At 41.7% G+C, this 13,224-nt stretch overlaps 1 protein-coding gene across 4 annotated transcripts in view; it reads left to right on the plus strand.

The window, feature by feature from the left end:
• SUDS3 (SDS3 homolog, SIN3A corepressor complex component) overlaps positions 1-13,224 on the plus strand; it is a 160,625-nt gene that overhangs the window by 43,824 nt on the left and 103,577 nt on the right. The window lies entirely within an intron of this gene.

Genomic DNA, 13,224 nt, shown 5'->3' on the forward strand with positions numbered 1-13,224 from the left:
ACCTCTGGTCCTTTGCCAGGTTGGTCTCTTGGCAGTTTTGCTGCATGAAGTAGGGAAGCTGATCTGAGGAACTGACAGCTTCTTTTTTTTTTTTTTTTAAAGTTTTCATTTAAATTCCAGTTAGTTAACACAGTGTAATATTAGTTAGGTGTACAGTTTAGTGATTCAACACTTCATATATCACATGGTGCTCATTGTGACAAGTGCCCTCCTTAATCCCCATTGCCTATTTCCTCCATCCCTCAGCCCACCTCCCCTCTGGTAACCATCACTTTGTTCTCTGTAGTTGAGAGTCTGTTTCTTGGTTTGCCTCTCTGTTTTTCCACCTACCCCGCCCCCCACATGCTCATTTGTTTCTTAAATTCCACATATGTGTGAAATCATATAGTATTTGTCTTTCTGACTGATTTAGTTTGCTTAGCATAATACTTTCTAGCTCCATCCATGTCATTGCAAGTGGCAAGATTTCATTCTTTTTGGTGGCTGAGTACTATTTTGTTGTATCTGTATACTACGTCTTCTTTATTCATTCATCAGTCAATGGACACTAGGACTGTTTTCATAGTTTGGCTATTGTAGATACTGCTGCTCTAAATATCCGGTGCATGTATCCCTTTGGATTAGTATTTTTGTATTCTTTGGGTAAATACCTAGTAGTGTGATTGCTGGAAACTGACAGCTTCTTAAACAATTTCAACCATTCTCACTGCCTTAACCCTCATTTCTAGAGGTACCTTCATTTCTGATTGGGTGCTGCTAATCTAGGAGTCTTGGCTTTCTCCACTGTTAGCTTAAGATTTTGGTGTGTGTGTGTGTGTTTTTTTTTCTTCTACATTCAACTTCTGCGATTTGTTTTTTTCCTCACCTATTGTCTCCATTCTGGTGGGTTAAGTCCTTAAAACGGAGCAAAACAAAACACCTTTATAGTTGTTTCAATGGGGATTTCATGGAAAAAAGAACAGATACATATACTTAGTCAACTCTCTTTAGCTTCACCCTCATGGCTTGCCCACCCCCACCTGTCTCTGGGACCTTCTGTGACTTATTCAGCATCCTCAAAATAATGAAGGGGACACTGGCTAGCTCACAGTCACTGTGGTTCTGAGGTCATAATCTATGAACAAGTGCAGTGGGAACACGAGTAGGTCATTTCCAAATAATCAGTACATTCTTATCGTAAAGCTGCTAGTTTGTGTCTGAAAACCTGTCAGTGGCCTTTAACTGCAGACTTTGACTTCAGAACTGAGTGTCAAGATTTAAGAGGAAGAATTTACATACATGCACCTTGAGGGTCCAAATGTGTGTATATAATACAGTGCCTGTGGGTTTATATTGCATATATGTGCATAAACACACATCATGAAAATGAGCCTCCTTGCCAACCAAAACCCACCTTTGGACTGTGGGTGAGTTGAGAAGCATGAAAAATGTTTAGCCTAAAGTATGTTTAAATATTCATGACGTCTTCAAAGCAAAGCTGTTGGGAAAGACTAAGCCACCTGGAACACAGCTGTGATAGTACAATAAGGCATCTTGAAAAAAATCACATAGTGTCATGCAGGGCAGGGAAGAATATTTAGGTGACCTAGCCCAGGCCCCTGCTGCCCACTGTAATAAAAACTATTTTGGATATGTCCATTATTAGCAAGATTGGATTAATACCTAAGAGTGTAGAACTATCTTGCCAGCTTGAAGATGATTATATTTTGGGTTATATAATTTATTTGGGATAACAAATTCCATTTATTTACTACCTGTCTTTCCTCATGTGATAGGGTTTTCAAGATGGCATTTATGTGGCACACTCATCACTGCTTTCCCCTTGTGCCCTGGGAAGACATTACTAATCAGTCTTGGCCCTCATTCTCTTTAGGCCCAGATGTGAGGACTCAGAATCCTTTCTACACAGTGCTCCTTGGAGCTACTAGCAATTGATGTGTGGAGTGCAGTGGCAAGCTCGCCAGATGAAACATGTAAACCATTTCTTGTTGGTCTTTTATCACCAATCTCAGTTGAATATGCTGTGGTTCACATTACTGGGCATGGTCCCTCCAGAGCCGACTAGGATAGAATTTTCCCTTTCCTGGGCTAAAATCACTTCAGCAATTTTGCTTTTGTTTTTGGGATCTCACCTACCATGATCATCCTGAGTTTTGATTTTAATTCCAAGAGTTTAAGTGCTTGTGCACTCGGTTTCTTCAACTGAATAGCACACTTTATCCTGTCACATGCCATCATCTTTTTACTCTACACCAGGGGTCAGCAAATTATGACCCATAGGCCAAATCCAGCTTGCCACCTGTTTCTGTAAATAAAGTTTTATTGGAAGTTTATGTCCTATCCATGACTGCATTTGCACTAAAAGGGCAGGGTTGAGTAGTTGCTACAGTGACTGTCGGACCCACAAAGCCAAAAATAATTTACATTCTTGCCTTTTACAAGAAAAAGCTTTTGCCTCTCAGCTGTTATCTAATATTTTCTCCAGGTTGTATTCAACTGTTTCACAAACCCACTTAATTATAGTTTCATCCAGTCCACATTTATCCATTGTACTCACAAGGCTCTCCTGAGCAATGTTAAGTGCTCATTGCTATTCAGACATGCTGATAACAACACTTTCTACTGTTTGTTGAGCACTTACTATAGCCCAGGCAGTGCTAAGCACTCTACATAAATTGAGTGAACAAAAGGAAGCAAATGGCTTGGCATAGTGCATTGCAGAGGGTAGGTGCTCAATAATTTTTAAGTTTTACAACAGCCCTATGAAGGTGTCATTAAAGAGTAGCTTACTCAGGGTAGCCAGGCCAGTAAATGGCAGAACTAGTGTCCAACTCAATTTGGACTGGTTCCACAACTTGTGCCCTTTCCATTAAACCTTGTTGTCCCTTTCTACTACATTTTTTCTGACTTGCCAGTCTGGTAATCTGTCAAGTAATTTGAATAAGGGGCACTACATATATAAAATGTGTAGACGTGGATAGTGTTGTAGTATATTATCTCAGATCCTCCTAACAAAGAGGCAGGTTGGATATTATTCCCATTTTACAGTTGAAGAAACTGAGTCTGAGAAAATGTCATACAGATAGTAAGCTGTTTGTTGGCACAGTTCTAAGTTAGTATGAATTAAGATCTTTACACCTCACTGCTATGATACACAACCATAGTATGTGGCTGTTCAGCAGTTTCTACAATACGTATTTATAGAGAACTCACTCTAAACCAGGTACTGTCCTCAACCCGTGGTACATTCTTTTATACAATGAATTCTTCTAAGTGCTAACTGTCTGTTTGTTTTTAATTTAGTGTACTTGATAACATATTTGGGGTCACATTCTCAACTCTCCTTAAAAAAATGGAAATCTAAGATATTTTTTTTGTACTTTGATTTCCCCATCTGTGAAATGGGAAAGAAAATATCTGGGTTTTTTTGTTGTTTTTTTTTTTTTACATCTTCCAATTTTCTATTTCTAAAATTTGCAGCAAGAGAGTTGGCTTGAACAGAGATGGCAAAAAGGGAGTCTCTGGGTAGGATTCAGCCTTTTGGCTTTTACACAGTGCATTGTAAGAAACTGTGAATTAATTAAAAAATTCTTAGATTAAGAAATTTTTGAGCTTCTTCTAAATAATGAGATAATTTTACAAGACAGAGTTTGTTGCCCCACATGGACACATGGTTGGAGCTGAGTAGAGAAGCTTCTCCTTTTAGACAGAGCACATGCTTTCCTGGTAATTAGTCCCCATCATGCTATTGTTTTCCCAACACTGAAGGCATGTCAGTTCTTTTTTTTTTTTTTATGTTCACTTCGCCACTGTATAATACCTCATTAGTTTTTGGTGTAGTGTTCAATGATTCATTAGTTATGTATAACACCCAGTGCTCATCACAACACATGCCCTCCTCAATACCCATCACCCTGGCATGTCAGTTCTATTTAAAATGTCCCATTTTAGATAAAGAAGATGTGGTCCATATATACAATGGAATATTACTCAGCCATCAGGAAAGATGAATACCCAACTTTTACATCAACATGGATGGGACTGGAGGAGATTATGCTAAGCGAAATAAGTCAAGCAGAGAAAGTCAATTATCATATGGTTTCACTTATTTGTGGAACATACGGAATAACATGGAGGACATTAGGAGAAGGAAGGGAAAAATGGGGGCGGAATTGGAGGGAGAGATGAACCATGAGAGACTATGGACCTGAGAAACAAACAGGGTTCTAGAGGGGAGAGGGGACGGGGGATTGGTTAGCCCGGTGATGGGTATTAAGGAGGGCACGTACTGCATGGAGCCCTGGGTGTTATATGAAAACAATGGATCGTGGATCACTACATCAAAAACTAACGATGTATTGTATGGTGACTAACATAATATAATAAAATTTAAAACTACAAAAATAAATAAATAAATAAAATATCCCATTTTAGGGGTGCTTCGGTGGCCCAATGGTTTAAGCATCCAAGTCTTGATTTCGACTCAGGTCATGATCTCAGGGTTGTGAGATTGCGCCCCAGTGCAGGGTCAGGTTGTCCCTCTCCCTCCCTCTCTGCCCCTCCTCCTGGTCGTGCACGCTCTTTCTCTCTCTAAAATAAATAAAAAGTCTTTTTTTTTAAAAAGGTCCCATTTTAATCATTTACTTTGCCCTCTTTCTGATCTTTGTAGACAGTTGAATTTGTAACTTCATTCAATCAAGCAGGAGAGATTTCAGCTGGGTATAAGAAAGAATATCATCTACAAAGTGAAATGTGTTTTAGAAACTTGATTGAACTGAATCGATAGAAAACCTTCACTCCCTGATTCTATGTATTTTGAAGGAATTATATTTAAATCCAAATAGGACATTTGAAATAAGAATAAATGAAAGCTATTTTTTAAAAAATATTTTATTTATTTATTTGACAGAGAGAGGCACAGCAAGAGAGGGAACACAGGCAGGGGGAGTGGGAGAGGGAGAAGCAGGCTTCTCGCTGAGCAGGGAGCCCGATGCAGGGCTCAATCCCAGGACCCCGGGATCATGACCTGAGCCGAAGGCAGACGCTTAACGACTGAGCCACCCAGGCGCCCCAAAAGGAAAGCTATTTTTAATCTACACACATATGTAACTATAGTCTGTGACGCCTACCTACTTATTAAGGGCAAAATATTACCTTTGTAAAGTTATGGGGGAACCACAATTATGTTCAGATCCCAGCGAGGCGTACTGAGAAGCCGCTGGTACCTTGGACAGTACCATCCCACTTCATCGGCACAAGTTTGTTCTTTTGCAGGGGAAATACTGTACTCAGCTCACTTTTATTTTTTTTTATTTTTTATTTTTTAATTTTTTTTAAAAGATTTTATTTATTTATTTGAGAGAGAGAGTGAGAGAGAGAAAGAGCACAAGAGGGGGGAGCGGGAGAGGGAGAAGCAGACTCCCTGCTGAGCAGGGAGCCCGATGCGGGACTCGATCCCGGGACTCCAGGATCATGACCTGAGCCGAAGGCAGTCGCTTAACCAACTGAGCCACCCAGGCTCCCCTCAGCTCACTTTTAAATTCCAACCAACTCTGAACTCTTCCTTTTTTTTTTTTTTTTTAAAGATTTTATTTATTTTTTAGAGAGCGAGCGAGAGAGAAACAGCATGAGAGGGGAGAGGGTCAGAGGGAGAAGCAGACTCCCCGCTGAGCCGGGAGCCCGATGCGGGACTCGATCCCAGGACCCTGGGATCATGACCTGAGCCGAAGGCAGACGCTTAACCATCTGAGCCACCCAGGCGCCCGAACTTCCTTTTTAAATGATTGTCATTCCTATAAAGGGAAACAATAAATAAGAGAATGGGTAACTACCAAAATGTCTGTTCTCCAGGACGGTTTAATTATTTCTATAGTTTTTTGATTTATTTACTGCTTATTTTAAAGGACTGAATGGTGGCAGGGTTGTTTTTTTTTTCTTTCTCCTCCATATTAAAAGTTAAAAAGCATTTGCTCTTTGCTTTCTGCACTGCTGTTTCAGCAGTGTCTGGAACATAGTGAGTGGTCAGTAATGCTCATAGAGTGAATGCGTACTTCTATGGTGACATTTATAGTTACACATCTCAGTCACAAAAGGCATGGCACTAATGGGAAAGAGGTAGAGTGTTTGATCCCTTTCTGGAAACGCTGTTTGTTTGTGCTTTCTGAAATAGGTTACGTTACCTCCGCCTGGCAGCTTTGTTCACTAGAATGAGTAATATAAGAGAATCTGATCCTAGCATCTTCACCCACTCCCAGCACACACACACACACACACACAGCAATTCAAAGTGTACTTCCCACAGAATACACAGCACATGTCATCAGCACCAAAGTCATTCCTTGAATGTAGGTCCTTGCTCAAACTTCACATTTCACAACTCATTCTTTGGCAATAAACTGGCAGCACTTAGATCTTGTGAGGCCAAGCAGAAATCTCCTTCCCCAACCATACTGCTCCATATTAATATCATTTCTCCTTCAAGCTCTTAGCACTTACTCGCTGTACTACTCACTTGGCAGGTAATCATGCACATCTCTCGTTCTGTTATTTAAATCTGGTATTTAACCTTTCCTGTGTTGGTTTCTATACCTCTCTTCTGGATCATATGCAAATCAGGTATAAGGAAAGGTACATATTAGTGTGGTTCCCTGTGCATAGCAAATCTGTTTCTTACTTTATCCCAGAAGTATGCTTTGAGACAAATTTGGGTCCAGTTAGCTTATTTGTGAGGTGATCCCTTGTAAGTAAGTGAGGGAGTAGGAAAGTGAGATAGGCAAAGGAAGAAAGACAGGCAAAAGGGTGTGGTAGAGAGTGGGTTACCCCAGTGGGCAACTGCACCATACTGCTGGGGACCTTTCCAGCAGAAATACAATGCAAACCACAAATGCCAGCCACATGTATAATCTTAAATTTTCTAGTAGCCACATTAAAAAGAGAAACTGACTGAAATTATTATATTTCATTTAACCCAATGTATCCAAAATAGCACTTCAGTATATAATCATTGTAAAAAATTATGTGTTGGTTGATTGAAAATCTCTCGATTCCGGCCATGGCAGCCTATTTACCTTAGTTTTGCTGTCAGAATTAAGGACTGTCGTATGTGGTTGTATAGGATGAGCACTGCATAACTCTAGGGGGCACCACTCACCTAGGCTTCCGTAGACTGCAATATGCATGGCACCTTTAAAGTTGTGCAGTGCCCAACCTGCATAACTCCTCATGTGAGGGCTGTCAGCCTGTTACCTCTTGACCATAACTATGCTCATCACTTAGGGGAAAAGAATATAGGATTGTTAGAGCAGACATATTCACTTGGGCTCATCTACAGTATTCTGTCTTTTAAGGGTCACTAAACATTTCAAGCACCTGACACTGTTTCCTTGCAAGCCAGCATCATGACTAATCAGCAGAAGCCAGCACCTCCAGAGCCCTGCAATCGCTCTGAAGGTGTCAGCTTCACACCCACTGCTAATTTTAGCATGCAGTCTGCAGAGGTACCCATGAGTCTCTTTGCCAAGCACCCTTACAGAGATGGGCTTGGAAGTAAATCACCCAGACTGTGTCTGGGAGGTGGGAAAGAGCAAAGTCTGTGGCCCAGAGCTTCCTCCCCAGTGGTAGGCTTCCCCACTCCCTCTTGCCCTGACCTCCCTTTCTCTGCTGGGTTTCCTCACCTTGGTTACCCCCACAAGGTGTCTGGCTGCAAGTCTCTGAACTCTAGATGCCAGAGTCGGTTGCTCAGTCAAGAGGGGCTCTGAGCTGATTTCATTCCTCTCTTTCATTTGTTCCCTTGTGGTGGGCAACAGGCCATACAAAGAGAATCAAATTGGTCTGATTGGTAGCATCTAGGAAAAAAAATAGTCAAAGCAGTGTGCAGGAAGGAAGTCATGGCATTCATTGAATACAGAATTGGAAAGCAACTCAGAAGTCAAGCATTCCAGCCGTTTCCTATTAACAGATGATGAGTGGGAGAATCAGAGAGGTTGAGGAGCTTCTTCAGGGTCACACAGTAGGTTAAGTGGTGGAGGATTAGCTTCCTTGTGAAGAGACTGTGTCTTATTTACCTCCCCAGTGCATTGTGTCTGGCACATGGCTAGCATTCAGCAAATGTTTGTGGAATGAATTAGTGCATTTTTTATAACATCCAGATTACTAGAGGCCAAAAATACATACATTTTTCTCCCATGTATCTATGTAGTGCATACTTGTTCCTGTTTGCAAATCAAGCATCCATTACCCTTCCTGCTCATAGGATCTCTGTCTGCTGTGCTGGTGGAGGCAGCTGATCCAAGTGTGGCCAATCAGAGCATTCTATTCCCCAAGCCACAGTGATTTGTTCAATGGTCCACATGTGATCCAAGCCAGACCAATCGTAGCTGATGAGAACTCAGTTCTGGGACTTTGTTTTGGCCTTTCACTAAGAGGCGGGGAGAGCCAGCTTGAGAATGAAGCCCATATACAGAGGAAATTGGTGGGAGCTAGGGAGAGCAACACCAAGTTTTGGTGATGGCATTTAACTACCAGTATCCATATGTGTCTGAAGCCAGTGTTCATCCCTTCTTTTTAAAAAGCCAGTTAGGTTTTTATCATTTGCATCTGAAACCAAATGACATGTAAACTAGCTTTGAAGGACCAATGAAGCAACCAACAGATTACTTAGTACCTTCAGTATCTCTTAGCGTTAGGATGTTCACCCTCCTGTCAGCTCAGGGAGGGTGATCTCTCTCTCCAGCTTTACGGGATAAACTTTGATTAGCCTAAACTTAATGTTGTGATTTTATTTTTTGGCCAATGATTACGTCAGGACTGAGCACGTGATACAACTCTGGTGAATGAGACCCCGGGGGAAGTTTGCTGTCTGGATGCTGGGATAGGTTTTCCTCTTGGGTGCAAAGAGGTAAATAAACTTCCATTTCCTGCCTGTGGGGATGTGATGACTGGATCTGCAGCAATCAGCTTGAGGCCATGAGGAGACAAATCTGAGGATAGGAGCTGGTGTGCCAAGGGTGGTAAAGCAGAGAGATGGAAAAAACCTGTGTCCTGTATTATTGCACTACTAAGCTTCATTATTTCCAGACATTTAAAAATGTGAGATGTATTATTTTTCAGCTACTTTTCATTTGCCATTGTTACTTGCAGCCAAAACCAACTTGGTTGAAATAAGTGTTTTTCAAAATACATTTTTAAGTAGACAGAGAAGTGAGAACTTTGAAAGCTTACAGGGAAGACCAATATGTAAAATAATTTTATGGGGAGTTAGGACAACTAAAAATGTCTCGACGTTGTCAAATGTTCCTTAGGCTGGCAAAGTTGTCCCTAGTGGAGTGAGAACCACTAAACTAGCATTACTTGCTTCTCAGCTATTTTAGAACAGTAAGTTTGCTATATTGTTGGGACGGTCTTGAGATGTTCTTAAAAACAAAGAGTTACAGAAAATAACAGGACATGGAGGGGATGTGGAAATTAGAGCTCTTTGCACGTGGCTGCAGGGAATGAAACATGGTGCAGCCACTGTAGAAGACAGTTTGATGTTTCTTTCCGAAGTTAAACATAGAGTGTCGTCTGGGTGGCTGTTAAGAATCTGCCTTCGGCTCGGGTCATGATCCCGGGGTCCTGGGATCAAGCCCCACGTCGGGCTCCCTGATCAGCAGGGACCCTGCTTCTCCCTCTCCCTCTGTGCACTCTCTCACTCGCTCTTAATTTAAAAAAAAAAATCTTGGGGCGCCTGGGTGGTTCAGTCGGTTAAGCGTCTGCCTTTGGCTCAGGTCATGATCCTAGGATCCTGGGATCAAGCCCCGTGTCAGCCTCCCTGATCGGCGGAGAGCCTGCTTCTCCTTCTCCCTCACCTGCCTCTCTGCCTACTTGTGCTTTATCTCTCTGTCAAATAAATAAATGAAATCTTTAATAAATAAATAAATAAATCTTTAAAAAAAAATAAAAAATAGATTTTAAAAAAGTTAAACCTAGAATTACCCTATGCTTCAGCAGTTCCATTCCTAGGTATGTCCCCCAAAGAGTTGAAAGCAGGGACTCAAACAGATCTTTCTGCTCTAATGTTCATAACATATTTGCCGTAAGTAAAAGGTGGAAGCTACCCAAGCGTCCACTGATCAGTGAATGGATAAGCAAAATGTGGCATATCCCTATAATTATGTTATATATATATTATATTATATATTACTCAGCTATAAAAAAGGGGTGAAGTTCAGACACAGGCTACAATAAGTGAATTTCAATGTGAACCTTGAAAACATTATGCTAAGTGAAAGAAGCCAGACACAGAAGGACAAATATTACATGATTCCATTTATAGCAGCCTTTCCTCAGTCGCAGTTTTGCTTTCTGTGGTTTCAGTTACCCGTGGCCAACTGTGGCCTGAAATTCTCCTCCCATATCGTCAGAAGGTCCGTGTAGCCTGACGCTAACATTACGCACCTCACTCCATCTCATCACACAGGCATGTTATCCTCTCCCACCATCCCAGGAAGAAGGGTGAGTTCAGTCCAGTCACATAGTTCAAGAGAGAGAGAGAGAGAGAGAGACACCACATTCCGAGGATTGTTTATTACAGCATATTGTTATACTTGTTCTATTTTATTATCAGTCATTGTGGTTAATCTCTTACTATGCCTAAGTTATAAATTAAACTTTATCACGGTTTTGTATATACAGGAAAAAACATTATATAGAGTCTGGTAATATCTGCGATTTCAGGCATCCCCTGGGAGTCTTGGAACATATCCCCCACAGATAAGGGGGGGGGACTACTATATATGAAATATCTTGAACAGGCAAATTCATAGAGACAGAAAGTAGAGTAAAGGCTAGCAGGGGCTGGGAGAGAGGAGAATGGGGAATTATTGCTTAATGGGTACTGGGATTCTATTTGGGGTGATGAAAAGTTTTGAAAATAGTGGTGTGGGTTGCACAACATTGCAAAATGTAATTAATGCCATCAGATTGCATGCTTAAATCTGGTTAAAATAGCAAATTTTGTGTTTTCTCTATGTGTTTTACAAAACATACATATATATGGGGCGCCTGGGTGGCTCAGTCGTTAAGCGTCTGCCTTCGGCTCAGGTCATCATCCCGGGGTCCTGGGATCGAGCCCCACATCGGGCTTCCTGCTCTGCAGGAAACCTGCCTCTCCCTCTCCCACTCCCCCTGCTTGTGTTCCCTCTCTCGCTCTCGCTGTCAAATAAATAAATAAAAAATCTTTAAAAACCCCACATATATAAATATGTAAATATCTATTAAAATTTGTTTTTATAAATACAATTATACATTCCTACAATAAGAAAAAAATTTAAAAACCCAAATGAGTTAAAGTCATCTACTTTTGTCAAGTCCTATAGTGTTTGGTACAGCACATCACCAGGATGCTCTGGTACATGATAGAACACTTGGGGGGAAGGAATAGGTGGGACTCGGGGATTCCTGCTATGTTCTGGCCATCAAGACTAGAGTCTGTGGACTTCTGAGACATCCATGCTGTAGTTAGAGGTTCTGTGGGGTACTTCCCCTGTACCAGGCAGCACGCGAAGGTCTTTACACAGATCACCTCATTGAACTCTTGGGACGGCTCCATAAAGTAGATGCTCATATTGCCCCATTCTATGTGTGAGTGAACTGAGGCTCAGAAAAAGGGGTAGAGCCAGTATTCACACAAACCCTGGGAGTTGGGACCATATGAGTCTCATGCTTTTAGCCACTGGACTGTCTTTTCTGCTGCCCAAATGCCTCCTTTGGATTAAAAAGCCCATTTTGAGTAAAATGAAGCTGTTAGTGGCTTCCAAGCAACTGTGGTCTTTCTGACTTTGCGGTTTTGTTTTGTTTTTCGTTTTTAAATCGCATTCCACAGAAGGATGTGTTTTCCTCCGAACAACCTCCAAAGCCCATGGGCTTTCCAATGAGTGGGCTAGGGTGCTCCTGAGATGTGAAGTTACTGTTTCCTGCTGGGCGTTAGATGGCAGTATCTAAATTTTCCTGTCTATCCTTCAGCCTTACTGAGGGTAGATTATGGCACTTGATGGTTTAATTTGTGTAATCTCTAGACAAAATATGTTTCCACTTGCCTGCCAGGGAAATGTTAATTTATTCTGCTTCTGGATCTAGAGAGGTAAATGAAGTAAGTGAAAACGCACTGTGGATGGACACACACACGTGTATTGGTACATAGGGATCTGTGTTGAAGAGACGCAAGTGAGCCTTAAGTCTAGAGATTTTAAGTGGAAGATTCTTGAGTCTCCTTTAAGGCTGCAACCCTTCTTTCCATGACATTGTATGTAAAACTTGGTGTCTGTGGTACGATTATATTTTTGGAGGGTGCACAATGTAGCGTTCATCAGAATCTCATAGGGGTTTTAGAGAATGTCAGTCTGTAATTTTGTGATGCCTGTTACCTGGCACTTCTTTTTTTTTGAAGAGCCACAGTCATCTTAGGCATGAGAGGTACTCGATATTTAAGAAGCACCTTTATTTAGGTAAGGGGCTGGACGCAGAAAGCAGCACTGGGAATTATTATTTCGAGCTTGTTAAATTTGAAGCTTGAAAAAAAAGCCCAGCCAGATTGAAATAAACTTTGGCAAAAGGAGCCCGAGGACACCAATCTGCTCCTTTAACCATCAACTCCTCCTTCCTGTTCTTTCCCCGCCTTCTGTTCTGCTCTAGCCCCTGCCCACCTTCTGTGCTGCAGGCCTGGAACCAGCGTGCGGAATGGAAAGACCAGACATTTTCACTTTATTCAGCCTGTGTCTGGCACATAGTAGGAATTCAACAAATGGTAGCTTAAAAAAGCACACCCATCCAGATCTCTGTGAAACGGTAATTTGTTTTGAGACCTAGAATAAGGAGAGATTCCTGTTCTCTTAGAACCTAGGTGGAGGGGCGCCAGGGTGGCTCAGTCGTTAAGCGACTGCCTTCGGCGGCTCAGGTCATGATCCCAGGGTCCTGGGATCAAGTCCTGCATCGAGCTCGCTGCTCAGTGGGGAGCCTGCTTCTCCCTCTCCCACTCCCCCTGCTTGTGTCCCTCTCTCGCTGTGTCTCTCTCTGTCAAATAAATAAATAAAATCTTTAAAAAAAAAAGAACCTAGGTAGAGCCTGTAGACAAGCTCAGAGAATACACATTCATGGCAAATGGGAAGCCATCTGAATGTGAGTTTCTGTACTTAAAAACGAAACCAAATATAATTTGCTGAATATTGATCACATGCTGTGTTCTTTGTA

Source organism: Mirounga angustirostris, unplaced genomic scaffold (assembly GCF_029215605.1).
Source record: "Mirounga angustirostris isolate CCGP_5_RB_7025 unplaced genomic scaffold, mMirAng1.0.hap1 SCAF_14, whole genome shotgun sequence".
NCBI lineage: Eukaryota > Metazoa > Chordata > Mammalia > Carnivora > Phocidae > Mirounga > Mirounga angustirostris.